Source organism: Rhopilema esculentum, chromosome 11 (assembly GCF_057945365.1).
Source record: "Rhopilema esculentum isolate cy_ngs chromosome 11, ASM5794536v1, whole genome shotgun sequence".
In the NCBI taxonomy this organism is placed as follows: domain Eukaryota; kingdom Metazoa; phylum Cnidaria; class Scyphozoa; order Rhizostomeae; family Rhizostomatidae; genus Rhopilema; species Rhopilema esculentum.
The window spans coordinates 5,286,130-5,295,143 of record NC_142825.1 but is presented as its reverse complement, the minus strand read 5'-3'; positions in this window follow the sequence as shown (position 1 = coordinate 5,295,143).

Below are 9,014 nucleotides of genomic sequence, written 5' to 3'. Positions count from 1 at the left end.
AGCAATCCTTTCTCCTAAAATAACTTTCGATCACAATGTTGAAAGTTTCACTCCCAGAATATGTTGTGAGGAGTGCAGCTTTTCTGGAGCTATTTTAAACTATAAAAAATACTCCCCAAAATCATCCCAGGGCAGGGTAACTTCAAATATATGTTCTAAAAAGGCTTTTGAGAATGAGCTGCTGTTGCATGTTTTTAGGAAAGGCCTTATTGTTAAAAATGTGATGAATTATTTAAAAAGAAAGAAACTAGTTTAGTTGAAAATGCTTTTAACCAGCCTTCATTCCTAGAAATGATCAAAAGATTATATTTCAACCAAAAACTACAGAGAGTCAAAAGCTGACTAGGTAGATTCAAATATAAATTTCCTATAAATTGTTTAAGTTTGAATGCCTTCACAACCAATACCCAAAGTAAGATGATACAGAAAATCACATACAACACTTGCAACTCGAAAACACTTGCAACTTATTTCAATACTCCTTATCAAAATAAGAAAGAACCCATTATCTTACAAAAACAATGCTTAAGATTCTCAACACATCATTTGTAACACACATGGATTGACAAAGAGTGAATCTGAGAAGAGTGTTTTGCTGCTCAATTAAATCAGAATTGAACCCAATATTTTATTACTGCCAAATCTTGATGTAGCAATAACGTTTGCAGTTGTTTTGTAGATATTTTTGTTACATTACACTTAGCTTTAATGAGCTGGTAGCATTTTGTGACCCAACAAGCTTCAGTATAGAAAACCTTTGAAAATGGCATTTTTACACCTACCTACCTGCTATTGATGAGTCATTGTATAAAAACCCAATCTTACCCCACTCTGAAACTTTGTGTATCAATTTTGCGGTAACCAAGGAGTATTTGAAAAAATGTCATGCTGATACCAGACCAAATAGTCTAAATTGCCCCCTGGGCGTGGTCAACATTTGAAATCTTGGTGCACTGTTTGTGTAAGTAAACTGGAGAGACGGAATTTTTGTGTTGTTTTAGTCAGATTCAGAATCACAAGAACTTTCATTTGATAACAAAATCTTTGTTGTAGGTGCTACAAATCAGAAGCTACGAGAATCTGGGTGTGGTCCAAATGCCCCCGATTTTGGAAATTTTGCAGTTTTTGACCCGTCATCACTTGAAAACGAGTTGACCTAGAACCCTGAAATGTTGGGTGTGAGCTTTTCTTATAGAGCCATACATCTATGCAAATTATCATTAAAATCTACGAGGGTCACATCCCATACATCCATACAAGCAGACTCGATACAATTTGTTTTGTTTTGTATTAAGCTTCTTCGTTCTCCTCGAGATGAGCATGTATCTGAACTCTTGCTATTAAATCTGAGATTTTAATAGCAAAGCAGTGGGATTTGCATTGCAAACAATAACCTTCCTACCCTAAACAAAAGGAGATATGATGCAACATACTAATATTTTCCTTCATTTGCTATTAAAAAGGCCCAAGAAATAGCATGGATGCTCTGTGGCTGAAGAATGATGCTCCTCTCATGCCGTGGTATATTGGCTTTTGATGAAAGGTCTGCTGCAGCAACTTTAGTTTCATTGAACAAGGCAATTACAACTAGGGCCGTGCTTGAAAATGTTTGTGTTCCGTTTTATCTTTCTTACATTAAACAAGAAGTGGCCTTAAAAAAATGCTATTAAAGTAATAGCAATAATAGCACTGTCTGCCACCCCTGCTCATATGGTTCATCTTCTTGAAGGTTTCTGAATTCATGACTAATTTGTCTATTTGTTTACAAAATAATCAATAATTCTTACTCACAAGCAGAGAGTTTGTGGTTGCTATTACTACTGCTGACCTTTAAAGATACTTTTATAATTTTTTATTGCAAATATTTCTTAATTCAAAACTAGATCCAATAACAAATGCTAAATACAGTCTACACAACAAAATTCACATCTTTATGTAGGCCAGTATTTCCCAAAGTTCATCGCAACAATATTCCTGTCACCTTCTGTTTTAGCATCCATATCCTCTCGTACTTTAGGGTGCAGTAAATCAGTCATTGTGATATATGAAGCATTAATAAATCAAATTCCAAACGCCATGTTACGTTGTTTTCGGAAATAGAGAAGATTGTGTGGAGCCTGAAACATCTGAAACCAGCAACACTTCTCTAATTTCACAATCCTTTTAGGCTGTGTTTTCTCCTTGCAATTTATCCTGTTATTAAGATTTGAAAAAAAAAGAAATCAAGAGTTTCGAGTTCAAATATTTTTCACAGAAGCAGCACATCAAAATTACTTCCCCTGGCCTAGTAATCACATGCTTGTCCCAGCTTTCTTTCTTGCATAGGCACCAATGCAAGCACAAATTCCTAAAATTCCAACTACTAGTCCAATAACAAGAGCAGCAGCATCTCCCGCATCAAAAGTTGCTGCAACTGGTTGGCAGAGAAATAGCAAAAAGAACGAAACAACTTGAAATAGAAAGTCGACTGCAGCCATCTTTCCTCGCCACTGGATAGATCAGGCCTTCCACCTTACGATCACATGATCACAGGGAGTCAGTGGTCATGCGACAATGGAAAGTCGGACGGAGAGGGAGGCGGGGTATGGTATTTTTCACTGATTTAGGGGGGAGGGGCTGTATGACGGGCTCTGGGTCCATCTAGCAATCTGTCTCTAAAAAAACAATTTACTTTCTAGCCTATAAGGTATTTTAAAATCTATTTCACACCTTTGTAATTTGGCAACCCCCTTTTTTCAAAACCTTTCTAGAGAATTTGTAGCTTATTTTCAAATATTTTCAAAAGCGTGTCATTATTCAAATGTGAAAGTTATAAAAAGTTAATGCCTACATTTTATAGAGCAAAGCAGTTCAGCAAACATATTAATGTTAAAAATCAATTACGCATCCTTTTTATAGTTGTATTTTGAAACCAAAGACCACGGGGGGGATGGAGGGACTAGTCTCCCCCCCAAATCTTTCAGAAAGTTGGTTCTTGAGATTCTTGCAAACCTGATGAAGAAACTTCGGGGGGGGGGGGGGTATGTACCTTACCTGAATCGTCACATTTAAATGACATTTCTTGGGAGAAAAGAGGTGTTTCCCCCGGAAGAAAATGTTTCAAACAGGAAAAAGGGCGTGGTCCAAAAGGCATGGTTCAAAAGAGCGTTTACCCCTCCCCCACTTATCCCAGGCTGAAGCCGCCCATGCCAAAGACAATAAAAGCTTCCACAAGTTTCCAAATTTCTGGCCATCTTTCTCAATTTTCTGTTGCTTCTACAACCTTCCTCCGGCCAGTGGCCATGGAGCTGTGACGGACACTCTTGATGGCTTGTATGACTTCCTCTTTGAAGCATAGGCTAATCATTGCCATCGACTTGAACCCTTTGCTCAGTAAAACCCAACCTTTTTGCGCTAACTTTTAGTGCTGATAAATCTAAGAGAAGCAACAGTTCATAGTGGAGAAAACAAAGATGCTCTTATAAGGTTAATTTCCTGTTGTTTAAGGCCATTTGGTTTTGTGATGGATTTTTCACCAAAAAATATCGTTAAACAGCCACACTGATAACGTCATCATTTACTAGCCCGCTGGGAAGTTATAGAAATTTTTCAAAGTCTAAAAGTACTCTTTATATGCTAAATAATCAAAATTACTTAAGAGATTTAAGGTTAGGCACTTTGTTAGATTGTTGTAATTATTTCCCTGTCTATATGTATTTGATTAAAAAAGCTTTATTTTTAGTGTAACGAGAATTGCGCATTGTTGTGCGCGGTTTGTCCACTAACAAATCCACCAAACGGCTAGCGTGTCATTTCCAACTTGCGTCGCGTCTTATTTTACGTGCAGAGAACACGGAGCCACAGGAGAGACTATCAGGCGTATGTTATACCATGATTATTCACGACTATCCTTGACTAAATTACAAACTAAAATTTTTTGTGCATTTATACAAAGATTCATTGCTTTAGCTATGACAAGAGTTGTAGGCGAAAACAAATGGAAGGAAGTTAATGATGGTGCGATGAATAGCTGAGAAGGAAGATGGGATTAGCTAATGAGATAAGTGACTCACTACGATTGTTGCGGAGCTGTGAAAGAAGCACTGGAATGAATGAATCTAATGGGCCTAGCATAAAATCAAAATATTGTTACTACACGTTAATAAAAGAAACAAGGCTTTTTAGCCGTGGAAATATAATTTAAATAATTCTCTAAAAGGGCTTTAAAAAATAGAGATCCATATGTCTGAAACTCGGCCTTGATTTCGTCCTCGTCTTTGTTCTCGTTTTCATTTTCGTCCTCGTCTTCGTTTTCATCTTTGTTCTCACCTTCGTTTTCGCCTAGTCCTCTCGTCTTTCTCCTCGTCTTAATACTATCCTCGTCTTGGTCTTCTTTGTTGTCTGTTTCTACATTTTCCTTTTTTCGTTTTCACCTTTTGCCTTTCTCGTCGTAATCGTCATTGTAGCTGCCGAAACCATCACTGCTTTTTGACTAAACATCAGCTTTCAAAGCCAGCTATTTAGACAGACTATCTATGGGAGCAAATACCTGAAAACAATATATTTGATGCATTGCATCAAATAAAACTACAAAACTGCCAAAGTGAAAGCCCTATCAAATGTGTAGTTTATTTTCCCATTGCAGTAGTCAAATTTCTAGCTCTTAATTCTGTTTTAATTGCTTAAACAGACTTTAGATTTTCTCTTTTGGCAACTAATTCTATCTCGCTTTGCTTACAAATAGAAATAAACCAAATCTCAAGCAGTAGACAGACCCTTTTCAAAATTTTTGGCCAGAGTTCACATCGCCGAAATGGTTTTCACAACGGGTTGGTTTTCATTTCTGATTGCACATTCAAAATTCACCTACATTTGCATAGTCTTGTCATTTATCGTAAAAAATCTACAGTCACTACGTCATCCGAAAATGTTTTACTTCAGTCACTACGTCATCCTTCTAAGAAAAAAGCCTGACTTATGTGTTTACGAACAGTATTACAAGGTCACCAAGTGCTCAAAAGGAGCAAGCAAATATGCCACAAGTCTAAAAAAGAAAGAGTTGTGTAACTCCGCTGAGGCAAGAAGGTAGGTACAATGTCAAATGTAGCATGACGGGTTGAAAAGAAGCTTTACGTTGAAAACTATTCGAAGGAATTGCGAATTTGCTTAAACATCTTAAGGAAAGCCTACAAAAATTAGCAACTGCCTGGGCATGAACTGGGTCAAAATAACATTATGCAGGTCAGAAGGTGCTTTTAGTGACCATTGGCGTGCGGAGTATGTTCAGTTAGGGGGGGGGGCTTAATTTTTTTTTGCCTGAAAAAATACAAATGTCAAAAGTTTTACTGAGTATGCTGTAACAAATGTAAGCTTCTAATATTAGCCAAGAAATGATTGGGGACGTCATTAAAACGAGGTTAACTATTGTGATGACTTCTGTCGTCACACTTGCCTTCCCTTCCCTAATGCCAATGGCGTAAGGCAGTTTAGTGAGCCTAGTTCAGCGTTTTTCAACCTTTTTTATCCACGACACATTATTTGCGGATAGTCATTAATTTTTTCAACTGAAGTTCTATAACTTTTCTTCAACTGACGCTCTATCTATAACTCAATTCTCCCGCTAATGAGAAAATAATTCTCATTTTTACATACTTGGGTAGATGGATCTTCTTGCTGTCCGTAAATAGAGGCCCAAGATGACCACCAAAGCAAACAAAATTTAATGGCAATTGCCACTAACTCGCGCATAGATTTATCTCAAAATTTAATCCATTACATTGTAGAAACAATTGCACAGAGCATTGTTTTTTGATGGGTTTTGGGGTCTTTATTCTGACAGAAAACTTAGTGTCCTGTAAACTACCTTCGCTGACTCTCATCGGCAGGCCCAATGCGTTGCGCCTTGTCCCTTTTACTTATAAAACGGTTCATGCTGAATTTTCTCTCGAAATTTCATGTCTTTTGGGGCTGGCCACAATGAAATTGTAGAGAACTTGAACAACACCAAGTCCATTTCTCATTGTCTCACTTTCTGCAAGAGTGTCCTGTATACCCAAATCTAACTTATGTCCAAGAAAGTGGACAAAGATGCTCAGCCGAGAACAGTCCTCCATTCGCTTTGCCAAGCCCTTAGCTTTGCCGTTCATGTTGTTAGACCGTCGAAACATAGCAATGCAACAATAACAAAATTTGAAAATGGCTAGGAAAAAAGCAAACATTTGGAGTAAACTATAAGGGAGACATGTTTCGGATTCTTTGTAAAGCCCGATCGTCGTTTCATCTAGCAGTTTTTGAATCTATCTACACGAGCACGAAAAAACAGCTATTGTGTAGACAAATGGAGTTCGTTTTCACATTAGAACTCCGTTGGTAACATTTTCTATAGGCAAGCGGCACTAATTGGGCAACCTCAACAGCCATGTGCTCGCGTTTCTGATTGGCCTATTTCATCCATAACTGGGTATATATATTTCCTAGCGTAGAGTTTTCGGTCTATGTTCTGACGTTTTAAACTCTGAAGAGTGTCAGACGAAAAGCTTTAGTTTACTCGAATGTTTGCTTTTTTCAAAGCCATTTTCAAGTTTTGTACTACCAAAAGATTGTTTGAATAACCAAATTACAATTTCCAAACTATCGCACCTTATGTAATGTGAAAAATTTATTTCAAACCAAATTACAACTCCAGAGTAGTTCCCTTACTGTGATGTAAGACGTCAAGTTGTTTAAGGAAATTTTAATGATATCTAAATATTTGAGATTATCTACAACACCTGCAAAAGCCTCGGCAAACGACACCAGACTCTTAGTTTACAAAGCAGCTTGAACTTGCCTTTGAAAATATATTAAGATAGATTAATATTTTCGAACTGTTTCATCTAGGAAATCGAATATATGTGATATTCTCAAAAATTAAATGCAAAATTTTAAAGCAATATAGACCAGGAGTCCATTACATCACAGTGCAGTCGAAACAAAATTCATATTAGATATCATTTCCAAAACTAACTATAAATATAAATATCGAAGGACGTTTTAGGTTTTTTACTCTATATATGATTTTTCTTTTCTTAGATTTCCTCTAAATTTTAATTTTAACAGGGTTCTTATTGATAACAGTACACACAGTACTGACAAGGTTTACCCTGTATAAATATTTCTCCTGTTATTATTATTATTATTATTATTCTTTTTGTTCTTGATTTCTTTCGTTTGTGCTTGTAATACTCTTTTTTATGTTAACCCAGGCTAGCCAATTGCAAATTACCTTTGTTATAGTGAAATTTGTAATTGTAATTTTAATTGAATTGAAAATGAAAAGTTTCCATAATTATTATAGGGGGATGGGCTGCCCATTGTATTGCTTCCCAATTCAGTACACTGTAATAAAGGAAATATACTACAGTTTGACAATTATTGGGGATTCCAGCCACCAAGCCCCCGCTTCCAGCAGCCTTGTTATTAAAAAAATATACGCTTTCATCAGAAACCCGTTTTTGAAGATCATTCTTAGGGCCCCATCGCAGCCCAAATGCTTGGAGCCCTTGGCCTTTTGCTTAAAGGTGCACACCGTGCATCACGCCATTGTATAATAGCTGTTTACGCAAAGCCGATATTCTTTAGGGCCTTGTCGAACAATGGTTATTTTAACAAATACACTTTTTTAAATCTTTAGAGGACTATGTTTTTAATGTTTTCATCAAAGGGCAAAGAAACTTATATTGCATTTGAAGTTGTTTACGTCATTGAAACTGTATAAATGTAGGGCACTGCTGTCACAGGAGCAGTATCATTGTTGAATTTAAGACCATTGACGTACCACACAGCAAACGTGAGGATGACATGCCTTTGACGCCAAATCACAATTTCCATAACCAAAAGGAAGGAGAATTCGCGTCGGAGATGGTAGACCAGCCGACATTTAGTTCAAGGAAACGTTAGCGACATGTTCAGGAATTGGTGAAACATTTCTGGCAACGCATGATGAGGGAATGGCTACCAGGTCTGAATCCCCCAACAACAAAATGGCACAAAGAGAAAAGACACGTGAAGGTAGGAGATATTGTTGTTATCTCGCCTGATAGTAATAGCTCATTGGCCCTTATGCAAAAACAATTAAAATTTTTCCTGGAATAGATAGGGAAGTGAGAGTAGCCGAAATACAAATGAGACAAAAATTATCGAAAGAGTAACCTGTGGTAAAGTTATGCCATTTTGAACAATGTTCATTGAAGTTAGCAAAAAAGCTGTTACGATAGTTATGCTTTGCTGTGACATGGAATATATAAAGCTGTAGTTCATATGCAGAGCTATCAAGGAGGGAGAGAATGTTCAGGAGACAATCCGTTGTTATTTTTAAATAAATCTTTTTCACTTTATCACGTTTATTCACGTTATTTATTAATTGTAGCTCCTTTAAATTGTATTGTGTAATAGTTGTTTACGGAAAGTTGACATTCTTTGGGGCCTTGTAGAAAAATAATTTTTTAACAAATACACGTTATACATTTTGAAGATTGCATGGGCTGCGACACAGGTTGGAAAGTGGGGTTGCCAAGGGAAATTTAACATCCATGATATAAAATATGGAAAAAACTCTTATTGTTTTGCAAAGATTTATTGTTTTAAAAAAAGGTAGGGGTAGGGAGGGAGGTATGGCCACTAGCCCTTTTCGTCGGACTCCCTGGACTGCGCTTTCAATAATTTCAGTATCGCATACTGTACCCTTATTGCACACATTTTATTTCATGTCGTATTATTACATATTTATAAAAGATAATCTTTTAACGAATAAAAAACAGACCTAAGAGAAAAGAAAATTGATCCTACCAAGTTAACTTTTTTCGATTGAATGGTATGTTTTTGCATATGAACTACTATTTCTTGGTTTTGCCAGAACTATAAAAAAAATACAAAAAGCCCTCTTTTACTTTATTTGTTTTGACATCCACAAAAATCAAATAAGCGCCCTGCTTCAATAAACACTCCCTTTGAGGATTGATAAGAAATATAATTGCGAAACTACAACAGTATTGCAA